A 17,510-nucleotide genomic window follows, 5' to 3' on the forward strand; every position below is an offset into this window, starting at 1 on the left:
CGTTAAGCGCTTGTCAAAGTTAAACGATTATTAGAATCCAATGATGCCAAGTACTAACCAGAAGGAGAAATGAGATGCTTTCGACAACCCCAAACCAGCTGGACCCGGTCCCAAAGGTCTTTTTGATGAGCATGTGATGGGAATGGGGATTGTCAATTCACAGAGTATGTCTTGCATGCACAGCACATTAATAGTGACGGTTATACCCATTTTACAGATGATGCAAAAAGAAGAGAAGCCATTTGCTTGAGATTAGACACCTAGTGGGGTCCAGATACCTTGGAAGAGGAGGAAGGGGAGTGACACACAATGGGTTAGACACAGCCTCTGTCCCTGAGGAGGTTTCTGGCAATCCTTCTGCAGTACAGGCAGATGATAACCCTGTATGGTTTCCCCAATAGTCAAATCCCATCACAGGCCCAACCTGTGCTATAGCAGAAAAAGCAGGAGTCAGAAGGACCACTCACTGCTTCCTTGCTGTGTGACCCTGAGTAAGTTACCTTGCATCTCTGAATCTCAGTTTGATTTATAAAATGAGATGCTAACACTGGCCCTGCTTTCCCCATCAAGGGGGACGTGACAGTCCAGGGAGACAAGGCAAGTGATGAACGCTTAGCTCACTATCAAGCGGCAGAACATGACTGTTTCAGTAACGGCCGTATCTGCTACTGTGCTCAACGTGGCATCCCATGAAGTCTTGCCATCAGGAAATCCCCCAACACAGGAGCTTTTTTCCTTCTGCAAGTCTGGCCACACAGGGCACAGGCCACCCCCATCCCTGTTCCTCTCTGGATAATTCTCCAAGAGTCTCCCTCCACCTCACACATTAACTCCATGGAATTCCATCTTCTGAAAAAGGCAAACGGATAATACTAGAAAGGACCAGCAGCTTGGAAAAGCCAGGCTCTTTGCCATTTCTTCTTCTTTAAAGGTCATTTGGGAGATGATTAACAAAGGCTAAGATGGGAGGAAGGGACAGAACTGAGAGCCCCAAGGCTTTTCCAGATTTTCTTAATGGGCTGCCTATGACTTAGAACAAGGGCCCAGCCCTGGACAGCCAACAAGGTGTGATGCATGATGCCACTGCTGTGAATCTTTTTTTTTCATCCATTAAGATCCCACTTGTGCCCTAAGAGCAGGGCTTGATGTATAGCAGGTGTATTAACGTCCCCCCTGGGGAAGGCCACTGCATGATTTAGTAAGTGGCTAAGCCTTCCCACCCACACTGGCCATTTGCTACTGTGTACAGACTGCCCCACAGAACACTGGTCTCAGCCACTCGTGACCATGAACAGAACAAGGGTTCATTGAGCACCTACTAGGGGCCAGGTACCAGGCTAAGTGCTTACCATGCACTACTTTCTTTAACCCTCACCAATTTCTCTTTCAGGTAGGGATACCCCCATTTTATAGATGGGGAAACTGAGGCTTGGAGCGGTGCAGTCAGACGGGGCCCAAGAGCAAGTGGTTACCAGGGCTTCACCCGGTCACTTGCTTCCAAAAGCCACACTGCCTTCAAGCACTCTTTCAGGAAGCCTCAGACTCAAGTGTTCTCTGGGACAGGCAGGTAAAGTGAATGCAGGCCCGGTGGGGACCGGGGAGGCTGGGAACACACGGTCCCCTAATGGGGCAGCAGCTACTCAGAGATACACGCAACATGTGGAGGAATGTCAGCTGCCTCAGGCCAGTGAAAGGAGCAGCCTCAAAAGTCACGTGCTGTGTGATTCAATTTATACGGCACCCTGCCAAGGCAAAACTACAGGGACAGAAAACAGATCCGTGGGTGCAAGGAGCCGAGGTTGGGGAGGGTTTGACCGTGAAGAGGCAGCAGGAGGAAATTTGTTGAAGGGGGGCTGGCAATGCTCTCTGGGTCTTGACTGTGGTGCTGATTACACAACTGGGTATTTGTCAAAGCTCCCAGAACTGTATGCTAAAACAGGTGAATCTTACTGTATGTAGTTATATCTTAAACAAAATGGAAAAAAACACCCAACAAATCTGTGGCCTGGAGTTGAGTGGCAGGCTGCCATTTTGTGACCTCTGCCCTACACTACACTGGAGAACCAGAATGGCCACCTTCCACGTGATAAACACATGGCCAGCAATGATTAAATGGACTGGTCCATGGGTGTGGTTGGTAAAGGAAGAGATGAGGGAAAGGAAGTGACTGGCTGGGGCTTGAACTTTGCCCTGCACCTCCACTTACTGGTGGGGTGACCTTGGGCAAGTGGCCTCTCTTCTCTAAGCTTCAGTTCTCTCTCTCTTTAAAATTGGGGGTGATGATACCTTTCTTTATACTGCTGTTGTCAAAATTAAACAAGATGCTAGAGGTGATGCTTCCGACACACAGGGGATGCTCAATAAATTCTCCCATCCCTTGAGACCTCCATGGCCTCCGAGGAGTCACATAGGCCCAGCAATCATTCCCTTTTGTGGCCAGATTTCCCAAGGGCCCTGGGTCACCCTTAGCCCACTGGCCAAGGTGGGTGAAAGCAAACTGCGACTTGCTCTTTCTCCAGCGAGCACCCTAAAGTATCCACCATAGAGACGAGGATGGGACCCTTAGCCCATCCTCCACTGCCACATTATCACAGGCGAGTTTATCAGAGCCGCTGCGTGTGTCACGTACCCAGGAGGGCAAATCAACATAGTGGTTAAGAGCAGGGGCTCTGGAGACAAACAGATGTGGGTTCAAGTCTTAGCACTGCCACTTCTTTGCTAGAAGACACTGAGTAAGTTACTTAAGCTCCCTGAGCTTTGGTTTCTCATCTCTAAAACAAGGATGCAAACAGCACCCAGTTCTCAGGCTTGTGGAGAGGATGGAGAGAGAGGATGCTACCCCTCCTTGGCACCCAGTAAGGCTTAATTAGATGCTACCTGCTGCTTCTAGATCTAATCTCACTGATCATTGCTCTCCCCCAATAATCCATCTTTTGATGAGTATTCTGTAAGGAGTAAATAAAGTTCTCAGTGAGGTAGCTGGGGCTTAATAGATGCTTGATAAATTGCAGCTATAATTATATTGTCAGTGTTACTATTGTTGAAAGATCACACCTCAGAGACAGCAAAGCAGGCACAGACGTGTACAGAGGGGACAGAGGATTCCTGAATCCAGAATGCCACAAACACACTTATCAAGCAGAAACTAAAAGTATCTGGGCCCCACTGTCTCAGACATGAATCAAAAGAGACCCAGAAGACTCTTTAAACAACCAGAAGATATTAAGCACTGACCTACCCAGGAGCAAAAGGACAAAACTTTGGAAACAGACCAAACCCCTCTCAAGAGATCAGCGGGTGAGTCAGCAACGGAACCCAAAAAAGGATCCAGTCCCCGGAGGTTGCCAAAGCAGGCCACCGCCCCCTTCATGAAGGAAATCCATAGTCATATGAGGTAGGATAATCAAGCAACAGCAGAAAGGAACTTGGAGAGAAAAATCAGATTCTCAGCTACTCTGACTGCCAGGAAGAAGCTTGTCTTCCTCACTCTTCAATCGTTCAGAAGCCATGTGTTCTGTCCCACGGGAGCCGCAGCAGGACGCGCTCAGGGCAACAGAATCACCAGAGATTAGTTTCTTGCTGGGACAACACTATGTCGACTTGGGGAGAAATTTCCAGGGTCCTTCACGAGGTTAGGACAAGGGGTGGATTCGGGTTCTGCTACTCAGAGCTCGTTGGCTGGCTTTTCTCCTCCTGGACCAGAGGAGGGGAGGGTGTCACACTCTTCACACTCTTTCTCCCTTGTTGCTGAAGTTATTTCTGTTTTTGCAATGGCTGAGCCTCTGGCACTGCGCGCGCGCGCGCACACACACACACACACACGGAGGTAGAAGGCAAGAAGCAGATAGAACAATGACAAAGCCTGCCCAGCCCACAGGGGCTCTGGCCAATGACTGCCCATTTGTCACAGCCGGGTGGGTAGATGAGAGATTATTTGGTTTTAAGCCATCATCCTCCCTCCCTGACCATCGGAAAATCCCCCATTTTCTTGCTTGCCAGTCTCCTGGGCAGCCCCGGGATGAGCTGAGCTCTCTTTGCACCTCTCCTTCTGTCCTTCCATCTTGGTCCTGTGCCCATCATTCAAGCTCCATCCAAGAGCTTCCTCCTCTCAGAAGTCCTTAGGGACTGTTTCACTACTGGTTTCATTTAAAAAATAATTTAAGGTATTTTAAAAATCATTTTATAGTGCCAGAAGTTCTGTTTACAGCAACAAACAAGACACATTCCTGCCCATAAGGTGCCTTTTCTGGAATCTGGGTACCACTGGGTACACCCGTGGCCTCACGCTGCCTTACAGTGTCTCTACTTCATGGGGTCTTTGCAGGTGAGCAGGAGAGTCAGAAAGATCACTCTGCTTCCTCTCACCTGTGCAGCTGTGAGCAGGTCACCTAGCCTCTCTGACCCTCTCTTCCCTGCCTGAAAATGGGGATAACAGTACCTACCAGTTAGGATTCTTGTGGCCATGGGTTAATGCGAGTCAAGCCCTTAAAGTCCTGCCTGGTACATTGTAAGTGCTCAGCAAGTGTCCTCCTGTTGTCATCACATGTGCTTGATAAGTTATTGATATTTTTATTATTAAATTTCTATTTCTTAAGTGATTCTCTTCATTTATTTTGTCAACTCTCATCAGTGCTATTTCTCTGTCCCCCACACTCCCTGTGAGCAGAGAACAGAGACATTAGGAACTCCATGTTTGTTGAGGGTGAATGAACTTACTCCTATTTAAAGATTAATAGCTGCAAACATTTTCCTAACCATAGCAGCCAGCCTTTTTTTTTTTTAAATAAATCTATTTATTTATTTTTGGCTGTGTTGAGTCTTCGTTTCTGTGCAAGGGCTTTCTCTAGTTGCGGCGAGCGGGGGTCACTCTTCATCGCGGTGCGCGGGCCTCTCACTATCGGCAGCCTCTCTTGTTTCAGAGCACAGGCTCCAGACGCGCAGGCTCAGTAGTTGTGGCTCACGGGCCTAGTTGCTCCGCGGCATGTGGGATCTTCCCAGACCAGGGCTCGAACCCGTGACCCCTGCATTGGCAGGCAGATTCTCAACCAATGCGCCACGAGGGAAGCCCCTAGCCAGCCTTTTTGATGTGGGTCAGTTTATCATGTGGCTTTTTTGGGTAGACATGATGTCATCCAGCCCTCGAAGCCATCCTAAGTGCTTGTTCCTGGACCCCAAGTCCCAGGAACACCTCCTCCCTTCCACTCCCACTTCCACAGCCTTTACTGCCTGGGCCTCTGGTGCTTCTGGAATGTTCATGTCTTGCTTCCCCAACTCCTTAAGGGGTTAAGACCACACTCTCTAGAGTCAGGTAGACCTGGTCAGAATCCAGGTCTAGTTCTGTACTAGCTGTGAACAAGTCAGGTTATCTCTACTGGGTTATCCAAATACCGTCTCCAAGGGTTACTGAAAATTGAACACCTTAACACACTGGTGAGGCCTGGCTCATAGCAGATGCAGTAACTGCTAACTTCAGGTCACCATCATCGCCCTGGTTGGCAGTGTCAGCAGTATTAAGGCTGAGCCTTAGAGAGAATCCGAGTCTGCGTGTTGACATGGGCCCCAGGTGATTCACGTGGATTTGAGAGGCGCTGACCTAAAGGCCAGGATTGCAAACTCAAATGCCTGCAGTGGTTAAAGGCAGCTAGAGTGAATTAACCAACCCACCACTGGGGCTTTGAACATATTAACCGTTCCCTCTGATTGGACTAAAGGCGGGACCCTGACCTAGAGCCAGAAAACCCATTGGCTGGCCAGGAGCTAATTAGCTTGGGGCTGTTGTTCACATCCAGGCGAGGAGGAGAGAGATGCTCTTGATTGGACCCAGGTGGGCACTGGGTTGAGGTGACTAGATTTAGCCCTGTGCTTCCCCACGGTCTGGGGAACTGAGCCCAAGGGAGGAGCAGCAGAGGTGGGCAACCACGTGACTCCCAGGCAGAGAGGGACCTCCAGTCCTGAGATGGGAACACCTTATCCCCAGGAGTGTCCCCCTGTCCCATTCAACCAATCCCTCCAAAACACTCTTCAGGCATGAGGAAGCAGGAATTAAATAAGTCCCTTCAATGGAAAAGTATGCAGTGTTGAAAGTAAATAAGGGGGCTTCCCTGGTGGCGCAGTGGTTGAGAGTCCACCTGCCGATGCAGGGGTCACGGGTTCATGTCCCGGTCCGGGAGGATCCCGTGTGCCGTGGAGCGGCTGGGCCCGTGGGCCATGGCCGCTGAGCCTCCGCGTCCGGAGCCTGTGCTCTGCAACGGGAGAGGCCACAACAGTGAGAGGCCCGCGTACCGCAAAAAAAAAAAAAAAAAAAAAGTAAATAAGGACAATCAATGTGAACTGACATGGAAGGATGTCAAAGGCATATGAAAAGTGAAAAGCGAGCTATTAATCCATATGCATGGTAGGATCCCACTTTCACGTTTGAAAGTGTATTTAGAGCAATGAACTATATATGGCAATACGAATAAATCTTGAAATCTAATGTCGAGTGGAAAAGAAAGAAACAGAATGAGATTTATAACAGAAAGTCATCCCTATAAATTAAAAGCACATGAACACTAGAACCACAATAATATTTTACAATATACGCCCGCCTCCAAGTACATAAGTCACATCCACGATCCCACGCCAGGGATGGGGGTGGCAGTGAGCAGGGAATGTGCGTGGGACCAGGAGTGAGGTAGGAAACATAAATTTGAAAAATAAAAATGAAGGGGCTTTGCATGACAAATGATGATAGCCTGCCTGGTAGCCCCAATGAGTCCTGCCTTCACGTGATCCCCTCCCCTTGAGTGCAAACAAGACCTGTGACTTGCTTCCATTCCAGCCAACAGAAGGTGGCAAATGTGATGGGCAAGTATCATCTCTAATTAGAATACAGCATATGGCAAAGGTGCCAGATAGCCAATTCCCTGGTGATAACATGCTATATAAGATTCCCTCTCAGCTGACTGGAGTGAAATTCTCCTGCTGGCTTTGGAGACATAAGCTGCCATGTTGTGACAGCCCTGCCACTCCCCCTGAGAGGACGTGGCAAGGGACTGCAGAGGCCTCTAGGAAGTGAGAGTGACCTCTTGACATCAAGGAAGAGGCACCTCAGTCCTACAGCCACAAGGAACTGAATTCTGCCAACAGCCACATGCATTTGGAAGAAAGCCCAAGCTCAAGAAAGCCATGTACCCCACGGGCACTCTGAACCCCGCCTTGAGAGTCACTGAGCAGAGGACCCAGTTGAGCTGTGCCAAACTCCTGACCCTGCACAGATTGTGAGCTCGTGAAATTACACTGAGTTAAGCTAAATTTGTGGTCGTTTGTTACACAGCAATACATAACTAATACGGCATGCTGTGAAACGGGGAATACGATTACCTCCACTGCCTGCCCCTGGGGTCAAAGAGTAAATAAAATTAAATGTATATTAGCATCACATTAAACATTGTTCTTTAAATTGGCGTTAGTAATTGAGTGACTCTGACTTCAAACTCCTTCTATGGAATCCATTTTCCAACCCTTTAGTCATCTTGGCTACACCTCCCTGGACTCCTTCCCGCGTCTCTGTGCTCTTTTTAGAATGTGGGGCCAAAGCTGGGTTCAGAATTCCTAAATGCAGGATACGGGAGGACTTCCTGGCCTCACAGCCTTCGCAATGCCTCCCCAGAATCGTGCTCACTCATCTGGGGGACAGTCACCACAGCCATCATCCCTCCTTCAACTTGGGGGGATGCCTGATCCACACTTCTTTATTCTGCCTCTAGGTGGCTTTTGCACAAGTTTTGTTAGGGCTCTTCTCTGGGGGCTTGGGGTCATTATTTAGTCTAAGTAGCATTTATTGAGGACCTACTATGTGCCAGGAACTGAGCCAGACCCTTCACTTGTATCAACTCATTTGGTCCTCAGAGTAACAACACCATGAGAGGTAATGAATCACCATGAATCACCTGGGGCCCATGTCAACACTTTATAGATGAAAAAACTGAGGCTCAGAGAGTTGTGGAATGTCTGTGGTCACACAGCCTGGGAGTGACAGAGCCAGGATTTGAACACACGTTTCTCTGACTCCAAAACCTATGTCCTTCCTACTCTATGTGGAAACAATTGTTTTTGTTCATAAAACAGTAGAACTTAATTCCACCCTTTTTTGAATACCAGTTTCTCCAGTTGTTCAAAGCTCTTTGAATTCTGTCTTCGAGGACATTCATCCTCCTCGTATGTATTACCTACATGTTTAGTAGGCATATTCTCAAATCCTTCACCCAGGTTGTCAACAAAGACATGAAGTCGAACGATTCCCCAGAGTTTTTGGAGAGTCATCTACTACCTGGTTGAGATTCTCAAACCACTTGTTTACTCACCTATCTGTCACTTGGTAGTAGTTACTGACCACTTACTACACCTGCCCTTGGATGTGTCCGGAGTAGCCCTCAGCTGCAAGAATCTTGAAGTCAAATTGAGCAATGCAGTCCAGTTAGAACCACACTTGTCCGCAGAGTCAATGACAGTGACAAGGAAATATGCTCACTGTATCACTGTCAACAATAGTAAAACCCTCTACCTTATGCTCATAGCAGCACTATTTACAATAGCCAAGACATGGAAACAAACTAACTGTCCATCAACAGATGAATGGATAAAGAAGATGTGATACATATATACAGTGGAATACTACTCAGCCATAAAGAAGAACGAAATAATGCATTTACAGCAACATGGATGCAACCAGAGATTATCATACTAAGTGAAATAAATCAGAAAGAGAAAGACAAATACCATATGGTTGCCGAGGGGGAGGGGTTGGGGGATGGATGGAGTGGGAGTTTGGGGTGAGCAGATGTAAGCTATTATATATAGGATGGATAAACGAGATCCTACTGTATAGCACAGAGAACTATATTCAATATCCTATGATAAACCAAAATGTAAAAGAATATTAAAAAAAGATTGTATATGTATGCATAAGTGAATCACTTTGCTGTACAAAATCAATTCTGTACAAAATCAATTCTGCTTTTATAAAGTAATTAACACAATACTGTAAATCAACTATACTTCAAAAAAAAACAATAATAAACCCTCTAAGTATCATACCAGTAAACTATGATTTGCCTGTTTAATGGGGTGTTAGACAGTCAGTGTTACATATTTTTGTAAACATGGGAAAAATTATCAAGTAATGTTAAGGCTACAGCATTATCTACATGGTGTGTTTACAGGCAACCCCCATTGTAAGATGTAATTAATATTGGACAATGGTCAAAAGTGAAATTCTAAGGCAAAAATGTTAGAGGCAGACCATGAAAATATAAAATAAAACACAACATAAATAAATGCCTTTACAAACACTGAATATATAAAAGCCAATGTGGTGTAAAAACTGTGTAGCAGATGAAACTTTGGTGAGATCAGATGTTTAGGTGGGCTGGACTAACTGAGAATTAATATATCAACTCAATAAAATGTGGACCAAAGACGTCTTCCTTTCCAGGCCAATTTTCCTGAAGTGAGTAGAAGCATTCTTCAGCCTTCCAAAGACCTTCCATCTGGATTCACTGCATTCAAAGTCAGCATCAGCTATCTCTAAAATTATAATGGCTGGTTCCACGGACCATGCTTTGAGTAGTAAAGTTCTCTGTAAGACATAGTCTTTGGCCTTAATATTGTAATAATGATAACACCACCAGTTACAATAATAATGAGGTCTTCTCCGATCATACTTTTAAAATCACAATATCCCCAGCTCTTAACCCTTTACACAAGGAACTGTGCTGTGTTTCCCCGTAACACTTATTGCCATCTGTCACACCATCATCTCTCCGGGCATCTAAGATGTCGTTTGCTGTGAGACACACCATTAGTTTATGTCCCACTAAAAATGAAAATAAATGTGGCCAATTAAATGACATGATTCCTTTAACAACAGTCCTGAATCCATTATAAAATCAGTGCCAAGTGAAAAAAAAAAAATGGTATCATGTAGGACATGCACCTTTGCATTATTTATTGAAAATAAATTGAAAAATTTTGGAATCTAAAAAAAAAAAAAAAAAAAATCAGTGCCACCAACCTTTCAATGTTTTCAATTTTCTTTCATCTTTCCAAGGAGGTCTGGCTGTTTCTCTTGCCTTTACTAGTGCTGATGGGCTAATGGCAGGAGATCCTTCTACCATTATTTCCATAACCAAACACAATACAGTTGCATTTTCCTTGCTGAGGGCCTATTAGGCATGTGAGTGTTGCTTTGCAATAAAAAATGGAATGATGATTATCACGCTGATAACGAACATGTTCGCTTCAGTAACATCAAAAATGCCCTGCTGTTCTATTCTTATCCCCTTTTGCATACATAATAGCAATGCGGAATCAGAGTGTAGTGTTAAAGACATTTGAAATGGAAATTAACACATGTAGTTCCAACAGTGCACATAATTCGGCAGAAGTGAGAGCTGTATGAATGGGTCTAATGATGTTTACACATGGACATGCCATGACAACCACAGCACGATGATGCTCCCAAGAGCAAGCACAGAATCGCAGCTCTATCGGCTGCAAATGTACCCCAGTCCCAAACTTGTTAAAATGGAGAGGGGGTTGCATTTTCGAGTTCAAGAAATAAGGCATTTACTCTCCCTGTTTTCATCCGCTGCCCCACAGCTAGAATGAAGATCCCTTGAGCGCAGGAATGTTTCTCTCTCCTGTTCTCTGCTCTGTTTGCAAAGCCAGAACAGTGTGTGAAACAGATCAATCAATCAGTAGGTATTTGCTGAATGAATGGCTCCGTTCTGCCCCGGACTTGGCCCAATCAGAACTGTGTCTCCACAGGTTGTATTCTGCAGACAATTCTAAATCCAAGTTTTGCTTCTTCTTGTGCAAATCTTATTTACAATAATTTGGCACATAGATACTTCATTAATCGGGTGTCTGTCACATGCAAAACGTGCCAACATAAAAACTTTAACCTGCATATAAAACTTGAATTATTTTTTAAAGGATTCATTTGGACCTCAAACCCAATCAGCAACTAACATCTGTTGAATGCAGCGGCCATTACATTCAGGGTGCGATGCTGGGTTCTCAGGGCAAAAAAAAGGCAGGTCAGAGGGTTCAAATGTGTTTGTGAAAGGGGGACTCAGACTTTTCCTGTTAATTAAGTGCTCACCGAAGTCAGGAGCGACCATAACTACTGTCCTTGCTTTTCTATCCAGGCTCGCACCCTGGAAAAAGGACCCTGCAGCAACTGTTGAAGGTGATGTCCACTACTAACCAGACTCGGCTGACATTTCTAGAACCATCCTCTTTAAAAAACTTCAGATCCATTCCACTGGAATCAAGTTCCAGTCCCTTCCATTCTCCACCCTACATTTTGCCTTCTTCATTTGCATTTCAAAATTACAAAAATGACACATGCTTGGGCCTCTATAATTAATTATTTCAAAATAAAAAGTGAAACACTCATTGAATTAAAATTTTAAAATTCAACGAGCAGACAAATTTAAAGTGAAAGTTTCCCATCCGTCTCTCAGAGAAAAACACTGTTTACAGTTTACTACGTGCCTTACCAGACTTTTTTCTACATTTATACCTAGATTGCATATGTATAAATTCTGCTTTTAAACAAGGTCCTATTGTATAGCACAGGGAACTATATTCAATATCCTGTCATAAACCATTATGGAAAAGAATCTGAAAAATATATAATATGTAACTATAATATTATATATATATAATATAATATATATAACTGAATATATTATATATAATGTATAATTATATATATTATATAATATATATAACTGAATCACTTTGATGTATACCAGAAACTAACACAATATTGTAAATCAACAATATTTCAATTAAAAAAAATTCTGCTTTTATAAAAGTGGAATCGTTCTATAACACTATTGTGGAGTAAACTTTCTCCATTTATTGAGGACATTGCATCCGTGTCCATGCCTGTATCCACATCTATACTGTGTCTATCTCTATCTGCAGCCAGACCTAGAGCTACCTCATTCTTTTTAAAAATCGTATAGTGTTCTAGTACTTGAATGTGCTCTGAATTTATTCAAACAAATATTTCCTATGAGTCATTTCCATATGAGGCAATAAACACACACACAGAAATTTTGCCTCTTGTGAGTATTTCTGTAGGATAAATTACTAGAAGTAGAATTTCTAGGCAAAAATGAGGTGTGCGTTTTTAAGTTGATGATACCGATACATTGCCCTCCAGCAAAAGTGCACCAATATCCATCCATTCCTTCACACGCGTTCATATATTAGTTGAGCACCTTCTATAGGCTGGTCTCTCTTCTAGGTGTTGGGAATATAGCTGTGAACAAAACCAAGCTCTCGTGGAGCTTACAGTCCAGAGAAGGAAGTTAGACAATCAACAGATACAAAAGCTACAATGTGTCACATGACAACAAGAGCTATGGGAACATTATAGCTGGATAAGGGAGGGAAAGTAGCAGTCCGAGCAGGATGAAGTAGTCAGGGAACCTCCTTGAGAGGTAAAGGAAGTGAGGGAGCAATCCACATAGATGTGGCGGGGCGAGAATATTCCAGACAGAGGGCATAGCACTCCCACCAAAAACATGAGGCTCTCTGTTTACCCAAACTCTCACCAATATGGCCATTTCCTACCTCTCTCTCCGCTCCCCTCTCTCTCCCTCCCTCTCTCTCCCTCTCTCTCTCTCTCATCTCTGTCCCTCCTGCCCCCCCCACCCCCTCACTCCTCAACAGTCTGAAGTCAAATCAATATATATTTTTTTTAAAGAAACATCTTTTCGCATGTTTACTGATCACATATGATTCTTTTTCTGTGAACGGCCTGTTGTATAACCTTTGTCCATTTCTCTCTAGTGCTGTTTAACTTTTCCTTACAGATTTATAAGAGTGCTTATATTTCATTTTAAGGATATTAAGACTTTGTCAAGTAGAGAGCAAATATTTCCCCGATTTGCAATTTTTCTTCTAACTTGATTCCTATCTTTTTCCATAGAGAAGTTTAAAGGTCGTATGTAATTAAATCTGTCAATCTTTTATAATTTTCGATTTCATGGCTTTTAGAATGGTCTTCCCAAACCAAATTATATGAACACTTTCCAAATTTGGGGGTACTTCTGTGTTTTAATATGTTTAAGACTGGGATTTGGGTGGGGGAAGGTAGGGGATCTATGTTATGAGGTGGGAAATCTCTTTTTCCCCCCATTGAGATCCCAAGTATTCTAGCATCATTTATGGAACAATAATTTGGTAGTTCAAACTGTGAAGTCTGAAGCTGGACTGTCTCAGCTAGAAAACAGTTCCACTCCTCACTGGCTTGGGGACTTCAGGGATGTCACTTATCTCTTTGTCTCAGAATTCTCACTGCAGAATGGGGGTGGTACCAGTGTCTGCTTCTCAGGGTTAAGTGAGAGAATGTGTAAAGCATCTAGTACAGCGCACAATCGTTTCTCCACTGACTGTGGATGCCATTGGTATCAGGTCCTAAATTCCCACAAGCCCATTAGGACCCGTCTCTCTTCGGTCCCTTTCTCAGCCAGTACCTGGCTATTTTAATCGCTACTGCCTTGTGGGTTTGGTTAGGGGTGAAGCATTGTTTTAACATCTGAAATTACAAACGCTCCTTCTTTAATTTCCTTTTTCAAAATTTCTTACCTATGTTGTATCTTAGTTTGTTATTTTCCTTAATTTTATCAGAGTTTTGATCGGAACTGCATCCCATTTGAAGGTGAACATGGGGAAATCGTCACTTTTGTTCTACTGATTCTCCCCATCCAGGAGCAGAGTGTGTCTCTCCATTCACTCTCTCCTTCTGTGTCCCCAGGAACTTCATGGAACATCTGCACGAGGGTTCTTCGAGTTACCTATCTGATTTATCCCCAGGTATTTTGGAGGTCCAGATTCTGTTGTAAGTGAGATCTCTTCCATTATATTTTGTAACCGGGATGCTGTCAGTACATTGGAAAGCTACTGATCGTAATGTTACACCTCATCGTCACTCTAGGTTCCCATGTTGTTTCTATTCATCTGACTCCCTTTTCCTTTGCTAATGCCTTATGAGCCCATAACAATTTAGAGTTTACAAAAGATTTCCAAATACATTCTCTCATTAATTCTCACAATAACCCCAAGTGGTCAGCAAAGCACGATCTTCTTTTCCTTACATTGTACAAATGTGAAAGGCGAGGGCTCAGAAAAGGAACATAACCTGCCCAGGGTCCTTGTCCTGGTGGCTGATGGATGGAAGCCGGACGTGACCTCGGGACCCCCTGACTCCAAAGCCTCACTCCTTCTGCTGCCCCCCATTCATTAGTACTTTGTCATTCTGCTGTTACCCAAAAGTTTCTCGTGCCCACAAGCTTTCTTTCTGGCCCCCAGACATGCCATGTTCACTCCCACTTCAGGGAGTCTCCCCCACTTAGCACGTGAGCCCGTGAGGGGGAGACCCGGTCTGATTATTTCACCGCTTTGCACAACGCCTGGGGCAGCACCCAGACAGGGCCAGCTTCGGGGTGTGTGATCTGTGCAGGCACACGGGCCCCATGCTCAGAAGGGACCCTGCAGTGGGTTCAACCTGCTGTCACCCTCCTAATGTTCTTAATAATTTTACCTTTGCCTTTATGATTTGTAAGTGAAACCCAGTGGGACAACGGGGCAGGTGCCCAGGCAGAGGAGATGCCGCAGTATGTGTGCTCCCCACGCCTCGCACAGAGGATTCAAACTGCCCCATGAGAACAGAACTGTTCCAAAATCGCTTCGTGCGGGCTAGAGCTAATACTGTACTGTATACTGAAAATTTGCTAAGAGAGTAGATCTTAAATGTTCCCACCAGGAAAAGCAAAAAACGTAACTATGTGGGGTGATGGACGTGTTAATGAACTTACTGTGGTGATCATTTCATAGTGTAAACCTACATCAACTCATCACACTGTACACTTTAAATATGTACAGTTTCCTTTGTCAATTATACTTCAGTGAAGCTGGGGGATGGTGCAGGTGACTAGCTTCAAACACAGAAAGGAGACAGTGATGTCCTAAGAAACATCAACACCAAGGAATCAACACCTCCTATCACATCCTTTCTTAATGAACGTGGTAACTCACATATTAGCAAACTGTTGACTAAAAACGATGCCACGGAAGGAAAGTGAAAAATAGGACAACCCATTGTTCTTTTTCCTTTCAGGCCTTCCTTACTCATCAGTTAGGAAAAAAAAAAAAAAAAAAAAAGAGCGTTTTGGGAGGATGTGCACATATCCAGAAGTGAAATAAAAGCAGCTGAGTTAGTTTTGTCCACTCTCCTGGCAAGAATGAAATATCTATTCCTGGGGCTTCCCTGGTAGCGCAGTGGTTACGAATCCACCTGCCAATGCAGGGGACACGGGTTTGAGCCCAGGTCCGGGAAGATCCCACATGCCGCGGAGCAGCTAAACCCGTGCGCCACAACTACTGAGCCTATGCTCTAGAGCCCGTGAGCCACAACTACTGAGCCCATGTGTCACAACTACTGAGCCTGTGCTCTAGAGCCTGTGCTCTGCAACAAGAGAAGCCACCGCAATGAGAAGTCCGCGCACTGCAACAAAGAGTAGCCCCCGCTCACCAAAACTAGAGAAAGTCCGCGCGCACAGCAACGAAGACCCAATGCAGCCAAAAATAAAAATAAATAAAATAAATAAAATTTTAAAAATCTATTCCTGCATAAGCTATAAATGCAAATCACGTAATTTCGGTGATTCCACATGAGTTGAATGCTTATATTTGCATTCTAAACAGCCTTGCATGATATAAAGATGAGCCATAAAACTTGTGCTAATTTAAAATTTAATTTTGCTTTACTTAGAACAACATTCAGTGCAAGTACAAAACACTATGACAAGTCGAGAGAGAGAGACCACAGAAAAAAGCTTTATATTTTAGTACCTTTAATGCCACTTTTTTCCTGCTTTTTGAACCAGGGCCTTACATTTCACATTGGATCCTGCAAATTACATGGAAAAGTGACAAAGAGCTGCATCAGGAGTAGCTGGCGCAGGTAGGGCAAACCTGTGCTCTTCAAGCATCTCTGAGATGCACGACCATTACCCCAGCTCCACTCCTACTGCCTGTGCACCAATCCTCATGGGGCCGGATCTGCTCTAAGAAGAATCTCCTCGGCCGTTGCCCTTCTCCTCGCAAACTCCTGTAGGCAAATAGGAGCTCCCTCCAGTGCTCCAGGACTTAGGACACCTTCCCAAGGTTGGCTGCTACCAAGACCAGCCCCTTCTCTCAATTCCCTGTGCCTGGAGCTCTTTACCCGCCTCCTATCTCAGACACATCCCTCTGCAAACTGCTCTGAGACAGGGATGGTTCCTGTGCATTTTCCAAAAGTCATGACTAAAAGCCGCAGGGTGATATCTGCCAAGTTCACTGAGGAGCCAGGAGAGGACCCATGGGTGTCACACTTTCGGCTATCTGCATCTCTAACTACAGTCCCTGTTATCAGTTGGCTTTCTGGCTGGGAAGCACTCAGCAGCTGTTAGTGGCTTACCTTCTCGGAAAAGACTAAAGTAAAGAGTCGACGCCCAGCCTCTTCACTGGGTGGTTTTTCCCCTCCCGGGTGCAGAGGGGCGCCAGTTCCCACCACCCCCTCGTTCTCTCACCCAGCACTGCGCAACAATGTGCTTTGTATTCTTTCTGTCCTCTAGGAACTGCAGCGCTATTTTGTTATGCGCCTAATTACCCAGGCTCCTTTCCCCTTCCCCTGGCATTCCGGTTTGCCCTTGAACTCGGCATCAAGCTCTGGGGTTAGCCAGCGTAGGTATCTCGCTACCCTCCTACCCGTCCTCCTGCACTCCAAGCCTGAGGACCACAGGCCTGCACAGACGCGTGCGCGCATGCACGCGCACGCGCGGCTGCACCTGCCCGAGGTTTCGTATTGGTCACAGCTGTCGCGAGCTGCTGGCTGCTCGGCCCCTCTACACACATCATGTCATTTAACCCTGTGAGGGGAGAAATTATCATCCCCATGTCACAAAGACCAACCTGAGGCACAGAGAAGGTAGGAAGTGATGGCTTCTCATGAGTGACGGGCCCTCTAACCGCGAAGGCTGCGCTCCTCCCACCCGGCGCCGTTCCGCGCGTGTGGAGCAGACACGGATTGAGCATCCTCTATGCGCCAGGCCCACGACCTCATTAACAGCATCTCCGCAATCATTACGTGTTCTCCACTCTTTACCTAGTGGCGTTTACTAGGTCAGATTGAAGAATTTCTCTCTCTCTGGTTAGATTTTCCCTTCCATCCTATATTTGAAGTGAATCATCTCCAGCACATTCCCAGACCCGGAAGTACATCAGGATCACTCAGGAAGATCCTCCCACCCCAAAAGTGGTCCCTGGAACCTCAGACCTACCGACTGGGGACCTCTGGTGGTGAGCCCAGGAATCTGCATTTTAAAGCACATCCGTGACGCTGTCACAGCCAGGGCATTTGGGAACCCCTGAATCCTTTGCCTTTATTGGTGTTACTGAAACTTCAC

General features: G+C 45.3%; 1 long non-coding RNA gene across 10 annotated transcripts in view; it reads right to left on the reverse strand.

Annotated features, from left to right (window-relative positions):
* The window catches only part of LOC113609585 (uncharacterized), a 162,096-nt gene extending 144,801 nt beyond the window's left edge, over positions 1 to 17,295 (reverse strand). For all 10 annotated transcript variants that reach the window (XR_003428710.1, XR_003428702.1, XR_003428709.1 and 7 more), the window contains exon 1: positions 17,017 to 17,295. This is a non-coding gene — a long non-coding RNA (uncharacterized LOC113609585). The remainder of the gene's footprint in view (positions 1 to 17,016) is intronic.
* Between the last annotated feature and the right edge of the window lie 215 nt (positions 17,296 to 17,510).

Source organism: Aethalodelphis obliquidens, unplaced genomic scaffold (genome assembly GCF_003676395.1).
Source record: "Aethalodelphis obliquidens isolate GAN/ISIS:26980383/991018 unplaced genomic scaffold, ASM367639v1 scaffold57, whole genome shotgun sequence".
Classification (NCBI taxonomy): Eukaryota; Metazoa; Chordata; class Mammalia; order Artiodactyla; family Delphinidae; genus Aethalodelphis; species Aethalodelphis obliquidens.